Source organism: Condylura cristata, unplaced genomic scaffold (assembly GCF_000260355.1).
Source record: "Condylura cristata isolate star-nosed mole 26May11 unplaced genomic scaffold, ConCri1.0 scaffold00009, whole genome shotgun sequence".
NCBI classification, from domain to species: Eukaryota; Metazoa; Chordata; class Mammalia; order Eulipotyphla; family Talpidae; genus Condylura; species Condylura cristata.
In genome coordinates this window covers 38213724-38226887 of record NW_004567110.1, presented here as the reverse complement: position 1 = coordinate 38226887, position 13164 = coordinate 38213724, and positions in this window count along the sequence as shown.

Sequence of the window (13164 nt, the reverse complement as noted above, 5' to 3'; positions counted from 1 at the left end):
GTCTTTGACTCATTCTTCTTTTTTTTTTTTTTTTTAAAAAGATTTATTTATTTATTCATACAGAACTGGGGTACAGGCCAGAGATGCGGGGGGTGAGAGGATTCACCAAAGACAGAGTGGGGAGCAGAACAGGCAGATCGACGAAGTATACACTGCTGAGGGGAGCAGCGGGTAGGGTCAGGAGAGGTCTGCCATGCCATATGGATCTCCTCCTGGGCAGGCGGGAATCGAACTCATGCAGAAGTGGCTTAAGCTTCCTAGTGCTGTGCTTTAACCCACTGCGCCACCAGGGAGGGCCCTCATTCTTGTCACACATAATAAGATACCCTTTCCTGAGCATATCCACACTCTGTTGTCTACTAAACGTATTTCAACCTTCCAGTAGTATCTTGATTCTGTACAATTCAATTATTACTTGATAACTAGGAGATAGTTATAGATTTTATGCATGAGGAAGGCCTGAATTGGGTCTTTAAGAGTTAGAAGTAATTAGATAAGTAAAACAAGGAGGTAGGATACATTAAATAAAGTGAAAGACTTGAGAGAGTACATACCATATAGAGTGTTGTGGGACAGTGAAGAAACCAGTTTGATTGGATTGGAGGGAGAGTGTTAAGAGTATAGCTTGAAATAGACCCTCATCTTTCAGGTTCATCTGAAACATAATCTCATCTGCACGATCTTCCTGATTTCCTTAGATGTAATCAAACAAATCCCTCTGTGATACCATCATAGTTGGTATGGAAGTGGAATTAGTCATCACACTATATTGTGAGGTCTTATTTATGTGTGGAACCTAAGAACATGGGTCATATATTAGACATTTGTGTGTTGACAGTACCTTATCTGGTACCTAATTAATGCAACTTTTTCATATATAGTCCCCATTATTACAAAGTTTAAAAAAATTGGGTCCACTTCATTTGTATTTTCTGTAAGATCACGTAACCATTTGCATTTTCAACTTGTAGTTAAAAAAAATTGTATCCAAATTATTTGTGTAGGGCTAGATTCTCTTTAGGAACTGACTATCATCTAGCTTTATAGTCTTCTTTCCTCTAGATTAATGATTTACTCAACCAGTGAACTATTTATTGAGTATCACAAGCAGTGAACCTCAATGTTTGGCCAGTATCAATTATTTATTTTTCTGAGTTTTCCATTTATTTATTTATTTTATATTACTAGCATTTGTTGTTGCTTTTGTCTGGACTTCACTTGTTTCTCTCATTCCATTTCTAAGGCTGAACTCTAGGAGGCCTTCCCTCCAAAAACTTGCTTGAATTCTCCTCTACCATGTTTTCCCTATGCTCTCTAAAAGCTTTTGCTATCACCTTCCTGCCATTGCGATCTGGTTACCTCTGCATGTCTGCTTGCTGACTAAAACGTGTGTTCCTTGAGACAGAGACTTTGTTCTCCAGGGTTTGCAGGACCTCTGGCACATGGTCTTGCCAAAATGAATGAAGAAATGAGTGAAAAGAAGTATTTAAACTTTTTTGGGAAGGGATAATTGCATTTTTACATTTTAAAAATTTTATTGATTTTCCAGTAGTTCACATAACTATAATTTTGGGAGTACAACTTCATACCTCAACACGTGCACATGTTCCACTCATCTGCCACCAAGACTCCAAGTGTCATCTACTTTCCCCTATTACTTCCTCTTTTTTCCCTATTTGCTTTGGTAACCAATATATTTTTCATAGTTTTAAGACTTTCATTGCTAGTTTGTTTTGGCAGTTTCTTTTTTTTTAATGTTCTCCAAGTGAGGCAAATAACTTGCCAATTGTCTTTCACTTTCTGACTTATTTCACTTAGCATACACACCTCAGATTCCATTCGTTTTGTCCCAAGACACACGATTTCTCTTTTTAATAGCTTAGTAATATTCCACGGAGTATATATATTCCATATATTGTTTACCTACTCATCTATTGATTGACATTCAGGTTGGTTTCAAGACTTAGCTATTGTGAATAAAGCTGCTATGAATGTGGAGTTCATAAATTTTTTAATATTAGTTGTCATATTCTGTAGTATTTTCTATATCACAGCTACTTCCAATTTTATGTTTTTGAAGATTCAATCTCCATGTTGTTTCCCATAGAGTATGTACCAAGTTACATTTCCTCTGATAATGGGTAAGTGTTCTTTTCCTTCAAGTCCTCACTAGCAGTTGTTGAGTCTAAGTTTTTGAAATAGTTCCTTATCAGGGGTGAGGTGATGGTGTCTTATTGTGGTTTTGATGTGCATTTCCCTCCTAATGAGTGATATTGAGTACTCTCTCATTTGTCTATAGGAACTGAATGTCTTCTTTGGAGAAGTGTCCACTTTTGATTGTGTTGTATGAATTTTTCATATATTTTGAAAATTGATCCCTTACGAGATGTATGATGTACATTTATCTTCTTTCAGTCCATAGGTCACCTTTTGGGTTTTGTGGTGATTTCATTTTTGGTACAAAAGCTCTTTAGTTTTACATAGTTCCATTTGTTTATTTTTACTTTTGTTTCCTTTGCCATTAGAGTTCATCCCCAAATGTGCCTCTGCAATTGATACCCAGGAATATATCAGCTTAGAAATTGTATTGATACACCTTTTAACATACCTACACATTCTCAGTGGAATTTGGTTTCAAAGAAACATAAAATGGAAACTCATATTATGAAACAAAATGAAGCAACTCTGGTAAAGAGTAAAGAGAGAGGACTCCTTCACTTGTTCAACATAATTTTAAACCACTGGCATAGTTAGGTGATTTCTGAAATTCTATATTGTGACTTTATGTGTGTCACTTGAAACCTGAATTAGATAACTGAATAGATATCACAGACTGGTTGGCTGTGATCTGTAAAAGGCATTAGCCAAAGCATAAATAAAATGCAAAAGAAAGCTAAACTGAATTAAATAGACCAATGAATCTGATATTACCGTATATTTAATTCTTTATTTTAATTAAGTTTGAGATATGTTCCACCTCCTGTTTTATACATGCAGAAAAAATTCTGATTTTTGAGGTTCCAGTACCAGGTTTCAATAATCCAGAGTATCAGCAAGCCTTCCAAAAACAGAAAAAAGAAAATGCTTTCAAGGGGAAATTATAACCTTGGAAGAAGTGGCAGGCCTCCAATCTGCGTTCCTGCTCATCTTCTAGATGATCGTGATACATCTTCAAGGAGGCTTAAATCATGTGGGTTGTCTTTGGGTCTTTTATTTTCATTACTTCTAGCTTTTTCATTTGTCATATATGACAGTAATAGTGCTTCTTCAAAGGCTTGCTGTGAAAACTGAAGTGATCATGCTTGTTAAGTGCATAATACAATGCCCGGCAAAATGAACAATAACTGTTATTACTTCTTGAGTCAACGAGATAGCTCAGCTACTCCAAAAAGTTAGAAAAGAGCTATTTGCTATATATAAATGAAAAGCGGTTAACTATAAATACAAAACTGCACTATTGCTTTTGCTAGCATTAATTTGCTTAATAACTCAAAATAATCCCATGAGGTAGATTTTATTATTATAATAGATAACTATACAGCTTGAGTCCCTGAGTCTTTGATTAGCTTGTCCTTTTGACATGGGGATGTTATTTCTGCGAGAATAACAGGGCTGGGACTCAAGCCCAGTTTTGTTTTCCTTGAAGCCCATGTTTAGATGCCTACTTCACCTATACTCTCCAGCACTGTGAGGAGCAATGAATGCCTCTATGTGCAAAGAACAACACTCAGCAAGGCGTTGGTAGAAAACAAAGTGTTCTTCATGCCTCTTAACATCTTACTTTCTATCGCAAATGATTTTTTTTCTTTCTCTTTGTTATCAGCTCTAGTTAATTCATGGATTCTGGCTTTAATTTATAAATAATTTGTCTTGATAAACTTGTTCTGTGCCTGAATAAAACTTACTCTGTGCTTGATAAACTTATTCTCTGCCTGTTCTGTCAGTGGCCCCTCTATTGTTATTCTGACTTGTTCTCTGATACTGGTTCTGATGTCACATTTTTTTCCTTGTTGAAAGACTGGACAAACCAGAAAGACCATGGTGGAAGTATGTTTCTGGAGGGGAAGTAAGGTATTCCAGGAAGTGGAGATCTTTTTTATAGAGCTGCATGATAAAGGGAGACAAAGTTGTTTGAATTAAAGACTTACAGAAATGAACTTTTTGCTTTTTATGTGGCATTAAATGACCTCAACTCTATGAGGAACCAGATCTTAATACTCATTCAGCAAATATTTGCTGAGTGCCTACCACATGTGTCAGTTACTTTGCTAAGCCTACAGGAATTTGTCAGTAACAACACTGGCAAAGTCACTCTACTCATGGAGTTCATAATCTAGTGAATGAATATTTATTGTCTGTAGAACCAGACAATAAATGTAACAAGAAATAAACTTTAAGAATTTAGCTAAATTTATGTTTTTTAATGACAATAAACTAGAGAAATATGATCAGAATGGCTGGTGCAGGGGGAAGTGAATCAATTCTATACTGAGGTATCAAATCAGTACTCAAGATTCTATCTTGATTGCTGAGATTGTCTAGAAGACAAGAAATCTTGCACAAATCTGATGGCACAGCATTTTGAGAAATCTGCCTCACAAGTTGCATAAGAAGAGGGAAAAAAAAATGCTTTTTTTTTCTCCTAGGAGCTGATTCCAGGAAAGAAGATGACAGATATTTTCTTAATCACACATGCGATCCATCTATCTCTGAGACATTTTTAGCATTAATATCCAAATCTTGTTAGTTTCAAGACCCCATTTAATTTTAAGAAATTCTAGTTTCAGAGACCAGAATACACCCCCAGGGGTGTATTCTGTGTTCTGAGGCATATATTCTGGCTATTGCTCCCTGTCACTGTTGCTGGTTGAGCTGCTGTCACTGCTTTTGCTGGTGACTGAGTCACTGCCTGCCCTGACAGTTCTACACTAGCCTTTCCAATAATAGATTAGACATTCAGCCTTTTTTGAGTCAAACTTACACTTCAGATGCAAGCTGGAGAGCTTCCAGTGAATTTCTGTCTCCACTGAACCAAGACCTGCAGTGCACCAATTGAAATGGAGGATTTTCACTTTTGCTTGAATCCTGAAGTGGTAGGAATCTGATGAGCCAGCCTATTTAGTTTTGTTTACCTGGAACTCTTTTCCCCAGGGAGCGTTATAGCATGTGAGTCACTGAATTAATAGCTGTGAAGTGGACTTTATTGTTGGTTGCCAACTACTTGGATCTTTTGGTGTCTAGGTAATTCCTACCCCTGGAATCTTTTATTTTATTCAGCTTTTTTTTTTTGACTTGCCATTTGTGTAGCTAACAATACAATTTTGGGAGTACAACTTCATACCTTAATCTGTGCACATGCTTCTCTCCTCCAGAGTTCCAGTGCCAAGTTATTATCTATTACATTAACCCTATCCTACTTTCTCTCCCCTGTGTACCCATAACCTATGGTAACCATAATATCTACCACTAAGTTATTTTGTTGTGTTTTTCAAGTCCGGGTTATTTTGTTGTGTTTTTCAAGTCCGGGTTTTTTTTTTTCTATTTATATTTTTCAGATGAATGAAACCACTCAGTAATTCTCTTTCACTTTCTGACTTACTACACTTATTATAACTATAATCACTTCAAGGTCCATCCATGTTGTCCCAAGGTACAATGTTTCCTCATTGTAAAGAGCTTGTAGTATTCTGTTGAGTCAACATTCTGTATCCTGTCATCTGTGGAGTGATATTGCTGGATCATATGTTATCTCAATTTTTAATTTTTAATATATAAGAACTTATTTCAGGGTGTATAATGAATGTAAGCAGATTCTCTGACAATATTAACAAAACTTTCTTTAAAATAAGAAATGAAGAACATATTTCTTGCCCCATTTAAAAAAAATCCTTAAGTATATTTTTTCTTGGTAATAGTGAAATAAATAATATATTTATTTTTTATGTTTTATTGACATAATAGTTCACAACACTGCATATGATTTATGGTTACAGGTTCACATTTCTTCAGATGTGTGTTGCCACCACATTACACCCATCACCAATGCACCCTTAGTCCTCCACCACAGTAAAGTGGACATCCCCTACTCCCTATACTCCTCACTGCCACCCTCCAGTCTTGTTGACTCAAGTGTACGGTCAGATTTCTAGGGTTTGTTTTGTCTGTTTATTTTCTTTTTTAGTATTTCAGATATGAGTGAAATCATTTGGCATTTGTCTTTTCTTTTTCTGGTTTATTTTGCTTAGCCTTTCCCTTCCAGTTTTATCCATGTAATCACAAATGGCAAGATTTCATCTTTTTAAATAGTGTTTCATTGTGTATACCACATCTTTCTCTACTCACCGACTGTTGGGCACTTAAGTTTGTTTTTATAACGTGGCTATTGTAAGTGGTGTTACAATGAACACAGGAGTGCATATATCCCATCAACTTAGTGGTTTGTATTCTTCAGGTAGATACCTAGGAATGGAATTGCTAAGTCATATGGTAGTTCTATTTTTAATATTTTGACAACCCCCTTTACCATTTTTCATAGGGGCTAGACCAGTCTATATTTCCAACAACAGTATATCAGGGTCTCTTTATCAACATTTGGTGTTTCTGGTTTGTTTGATATGGGTCATTCTTACAGGTGTGAAGTGTTATCTTCCTATTTTAACTTGCATTTCTCTGATCATAAATAACGATGAACAGTTTTTCTAGTATTTGTAAGCTATCTGTAACTTACATATAGCTTGGAGAAGTGTGTATGTAGCTCATTTGCCCCATTTTTTGATTGGGTTATTTGTTTTCATATTGAGTTGTGTGAGTTCTTTGTAGATCTCGGGTAACATAATGCTCCTTTTCAGATATGTGATGTACAAGATCTTCTTCTGGCTGTCGGTTGCCTTTTTGTTTTTGTAGTGGTTTCTTTTGCTGTGTAGAAACTTTTCAGTTTGTTGTAGTCAGTTTTTTTTTTTTTCCCTGCTATTTGTTCTGTGAATCTCCATGAAAGGCCACAGCCCTCTTTCCACTATGAATTTCTAAATTGACATTTATTTGCTGCATCAGTCTCCCTTAGAGACAAGAGTATGGATACATGCCCTAGGCATTGCTAATCATGTGAATCCTTCCCCATGCTTGTCATTGTCCAAGGTATAGGGCCTAACGCTCAGTAGTAGCAGCATACTCACAAGAGTAGTTTTGTGGTTTGGTTATAGGCTTTGTTCATGGCTGTGTCGTCCTCCAGCTTCTGAGAGATTCTGTGAACTAGTTATTATGCTTAAAAGTACACCTTTACTTTTAAATTCAACAGTGCCATTTTTGGCTGCTAGCCACATATGCAGTGGAAGAGAAGGACAAAAAGATCAAGAGAAAGGAAGGACTTAATTCCTATGCTTGGGGGGGAAGTATTCTCTTCTTTTCTTCAGTTTGGTACAAGCAAGAACACTGAGTTCTGATTGCCATTGGCAGTCATCTTGCAACTGCAAGGAAATCACTTTGGGATGAAGCCAATATGAGGGTGGCAGAGTAAAGAGGGAATAAAACATCTTGATAATATTGTTGAGCCTTTGATTTTACTATGTTTAGAGTCTGCTCTACTTCTGCATTTGAAGTGATGAAATAATAAATTTTCTCATTGATAAACCATTTAAGATTGAGATTTTCTGTTGTTACTACCTTTACTGTGATTAATACAATCATGCCTATACTTTATTGAGGCACTTTTCATTCATTGAATAAATATTCATAGAGCACCTATACTTATTAACTCAGTTAACAGTATAACACTCTTAGTGGTACAATAGCATGTTTTTTTTGTTTTTTTTTTATATGCAGCTGAATGTATAGCTTTATACAGATACATAGCTACCTGGATGAATGTGGATGAGAGACATACATGTGTACATAAATGGAGATGTAAATGTATGTATGGCTATGACTATGACTATAACTATAGATATAAACATAGATATATAACTTGGTGAAAATGAGATAGGTCTCTATATTTTAATGAAATGGCAGCTAAATTCCAAAGCTGAGGAATCAGGTTACTAAGTACTCTATGTTCTAGGAGTATAGTGCACAAGTATTGGAACCAACCATGTTTTCCAAAATTCTTTTTAAGGGGCGCTAGTTCAGAGAAGTGATTCAGTCACTTACATCACTTAGTTAATATTAGAGGGGGCCTGAAGTTGAAAGATGGCATGTCCTTTTGGAGAAAAGTAATGTTTGTAAAAAGAGGTTGTTTCTTTCCCATCACAATAGTCAACAGTTTAATGAGTAAATTTTCAATCTTATTAAATGGCCAGCTCCTCAGCCAGGAATAGGCCCTGCTTTATGCTTTTCTCACTCAGCTCATTTTTTATGTTTAAATACCACATTATGAATGCCTTAATATGACTTAGGGATAAATTTCATAGAAAATATGGCTTATACTTACTGAAACATTAATAATAAAATGATGCAGTAGAACAGTTACCTGAAAAAAATCCAGAAATAGGAGAAATGTCAGGTGTGGATGATCTTATGACCAAATGGTTCCATTTTCTGTGCTGCTTAGTATCACAATACCCTATCTTTTAGAATTTCACTATATGGGATGACTGCCAAAAATAATAGGTATATGTTTCTTTGTTTATTCTGGTGAAATAAAGGAATTCTGTTTGACTATTCTGAGCAAAAGTCTTGGGTTATATACTAACTGGACTAAATATTTCAACCAGCAAAATATTCCAGTTGGCTGTGGCTGGAAGAATGGAACATATTTGCTTGTTTAAGTCAACCCAGGTTTCCCCCTGAGGTAGAGACTTTTGAATTGACTTTACCCAAACTTTATGGGGTAGATGGGGCTGAGTTAGCTATCTCAGTAAAAACTTGGATGCTCTTAGGAAAGGAGATTGAACTTGGATGTTGAAAAACAATAATGATCTCTACAAGGAGAGTTACTGACATAATGAGAGGTGCTCAAGGACGGAGATGTATATGAATCATAGATAAGGGGAAGAACAGCTTGCATAATGTCTGTAGGAGGAAATAGTAGAAACGTCAGTCTTAGGCACAGGAGGAGCAGTAGAGGGCTAAGTCAGCTTTCTTAGCCCAGAGCCTTAACATGCCATTGTTCCAGGCCTCCTACACCATGCTGTCACTGCAAGAAGAATAAACAATGGAGTGTTTGCCCACACCCAAAAGTCCACACAAAAAGATGCCCTTTAAAATAAAGGATATGATTCTTGCATTTCTTGATTTTTGCATTTCTTACATTTCTCATATGTAGACTGCATCTGACTACAGAGTTGATGCACTCACCAGCCACCTATCTTCTGCCAGACGAAGGAGATTGCCGAGTATCTGTTTCTAAAACAAATATTTTGTTACAGAATATTAGCATGATCTTTCTATATTAGCTATAACCTGCCTGAGGTCTGTGCAGTCCACCAGAACTCTCTGGCACTGGATCCAAGCTAGGCCTCATCTTTGATTTTGAAAATAAATCTCCTTTACTCATACATTTCACCACAGTGGTGATTATTTTTCCAGTGACCATCTCCCAATTAAATAGGTAAAGATGAATAGCTTTTAGAAAAAGGTTGGGATAGCTTTGAAAAATTCTTTCTCAATAAAAATCAGCTTATACTTCCAGTAGTATCTGTTTTCATTTATTGTGTGTAAAATAGATGTGAGGGAGTGAATCTCCCTCTAGTGATGCACAGGGGTAGTGATGTCATTGTGGATTCTTAGTAACAAGGAGCATCCGCCCAGCAAACATAACCCGGTTGGAAAAATGGCAAGGTTGACCCTATCCCCGGTTTTCCTTTCCCTGGAAGTGAAGAGAAATGAAAGGAGTATACTGCTTAGGCTTATTTCCAGTAGCTAGTGGAATATATTTACCTAAATGTCCCATAGAATGCTAAAATATTTTTTCCTTGTCTCCTTTGTTTACTTTTGTTGGTGTTGATATTCCTATCTAACAGATCATCCAAAGCTTAAAACTTGGGAATTGTCCCAGATTTCCCCTTCTCTATTTCTTATACTCTGAAGAAGTGTGTTTCTCTAAATACCTTTCAAATCTTTGTTCTTTCATTTGTTGCTACTAATACCTTCCTTCAAACATCCACGTATATTGCCTTGGAATTATTAAACTCCAGATTATGCAGATACTCACTGAAATCAGACATTCATTCTTAATTTTTTCTTCTAGTGTGAACATTCTGGAACACAAATCCTCATGCATTATAATTCACCTATTATGTGTCCTTTATTATTGCTCAGTCACTTATGAGGTAAATGGTAAAATTCTTTAGCCTGATAGCCAACACCTACAAACCGTTATGATATGACCACTGCCTACCATTGCAGTATACCAATTTTTTTAAACCAAATTTTAAAAAAATATTTATTTACTTATGCCTACGGAACTGGGGTATAGGCCAGAGGAGCAAGGGTGTTGAGAGGATTCACCAGAGACAGAGTGGGGCGCAGAACAGGCATATTGACAAAGTACACTGCTGAGGGGAGCAGCGGGCAGGTCAGGAGAGGTCTGCCACGCCATGTAGGTCACCTGTGGGGCTGGGGGTTGAACTCATACTCAAGCAGCTGCTGCTCGCTTGCAGTGCTGCACTTTAACACGTTGCACCACCAGGGAGGTCCACAGTATAGTCATTTTTAATTTTATTTTTTTCCCTGCTTTGCTGGAAGTACTTGTCATAAATATGAAATGCCTCCTTTCATTTGTTTATGATATTTCTTCTCTTTCCTTCAAAAGAATCCATTCTTAAAGCTCACATTTAAAATCCTTTAGGTGGTTTTTCATAATGTTTCTGAGTTTAGTTGGCATTCCTTCTTCTTAAGTTCTTATTTGTCCTTTGTATAGATTTTGGCCTTTATAATATAGTTGTCTTTCCATTCATTTGGTTAGGCCATATTTGCTGAATGCTCTGTATGTGTGAAGAAGTATTCTAAGTGCTGGCAATTTAAAAATAAACATTTTTACTAGCTTTATATTTATTAACTACTGTCAGTAACTAAATAGCAATAGGCATTTAAATAAAAAAATACAAAAGTGTTCTAACTGCCAGGGTGGATCTCTTCACAGAGATATAAAGAAGAGAGGGGCATTTTACTTGTATGTGGGATTAAGTGTCATATTTTCTGTAGGTCACTTTATATATGTTATCTCATTTTTTATTTTCACCAACAACAGGTATTTATTAAGCACTTATGCTTTTCACACACTAAACCAAGAGAAAAATATCAAAACAGAATTAGTTGTTGCCATCTTGGTATGGTACATTGGGAGGAGACAGACCAAACAGTGCAGATAGTACCATAATTGGCTTATTTTTTTGGTAAGGTTTATTTATTTATTCATACAGAACTGGGGTATAGGCCAGAGGTGCAGGGGTGGTGAGAGGCTTCATCAGAGACAGAGTGGGGAGCAGAGTATTCACACAATAAGGGCATGCCAATCCAGGCTCTAGGGTGGGTATTCAATGATGGCTTGCTGGAATTAATAGAATCTAAGTTCAAACTTGAAAGGTGATTAGAGGTTAAGCAGGTGAAGTGGAGAGATAAAGGTATTTCAGGCAGGAAGTATTTCCTAAAGTCTCAAGGTGAAAAATATGGTGAAGTCAGATGCATTAGGGGCAAAATGTGACTATATGAATATATATTACAGTGTTCTTTCCATAGATCCTTGACTGTAAGGTGAAGGAGTTAAATCTTGCATATAGGTCTTTTGCATTATCTGTCAATGGGCTTATTACTATTATTTAATAAGCAAAGTAGCCAAAAGGGGGCTCAGACTAATTTCTTATATGTTTCCCTTCTCAAGAATTGAGGGAAATCTAGGAACCTGTACCTTCAGGATTCTTTGATCTAGAATATTCTAGAATGGATTAATTTTGCTGTAGGATTGAGTGTAAGACTAGTGATTAAAGATAGTGAATGATGGGAATTGGGTATAATGGAGAGAGAAGATGTAAAAGTGTTGTTTTGAGAGGGAAAAAGACTTTTCCTTGCTGCTTAGGATGGTAAACCTTGGGGGAAAGGACTGTTACATGAACAGGATGTTTAGGCAGCTTTTGCTGATAATCCGATGTCACCTCTTTTCAGAAACTCATAGTTAAGATCTACTCCATCCTTGAAGCTTTTGAACGTGAGACTCATGTTTCTGTGTCCAGAACACTATGTAGGTACTGGACTTTGTTGGACAATGGGAATTTGTATTTCATAAGGAAAGGTAAGAAGAGAAAAAGGAAAAATAAAATCAGAGCTCTTACCAAAAAAATGTAGATTCCAGGGTACTCATGATGGAGCAACATAGTGAAGAAAGACTAGGACCCTAAGGACCTTGAAAATAAGGTTGAAGAGCTTAGAGAAGAACTTTTAGGATTGGGCAATAGGAAGTCAGGGGAAGGAATTCAGAATAACTGTCAAACAGATGACGCTGGGGTCCAAAATAAATTGGAGAGAGGCAGGATTCAAGAAAGATTATTTGTTACAGTAGTTAGCAATTCTTAAAGGGCAGGTATTAATCACCTTGATTTTCCAGATGTTGTAGCAGAGGTCAGGAGGTATTGGACAATGAACTGAGAGGACTGGGCTAGTCTGTGCCACTCTGAAGGAATACATTTTTTTTTTTTTTATGAGTTGCAGTGCCTGTTCTGATTACTTATTGATGGGTGACTAATGATGAAAAAACTTAGTGTCTTAAGACAGTAACAGCATTTGCTTTGTTGATGTATTTGGAACTGTGAGCAGGGGTTGGCAGAAACAATTCAGATCTGTACCACTCAGTGACCCCTGGGCAGGTTCAAGGCTCAGGACTGGAATCACCCCTGGCTTCATCCATACTCACGTCTACAGTGAGTATGAATGGAATCTTCACTAGGGCTGTTGACCAGAGCACCTCCCCATACCTTTCTTTGCTTTCTGTTCGTATTTCCTTACAAGATGGTGACTGGGTTCCAAGGTCAGCATTCAATGAAAGAGAGGACCACAGTGAAATTGTGCTACTTTTTCTTTGGGAGAACATGTAAGAGATAATATATTCTCTATGGAAATTATATGCTCAGAACTGTTTATGAAAGTTAATTTAGAATGTAGAAGAGCCACCTTGTGGCAAAATTTGGCATTTCACAGTTAGAAATTTTGAAAGAAATGTTATTAAGTCACTCTAAAGTA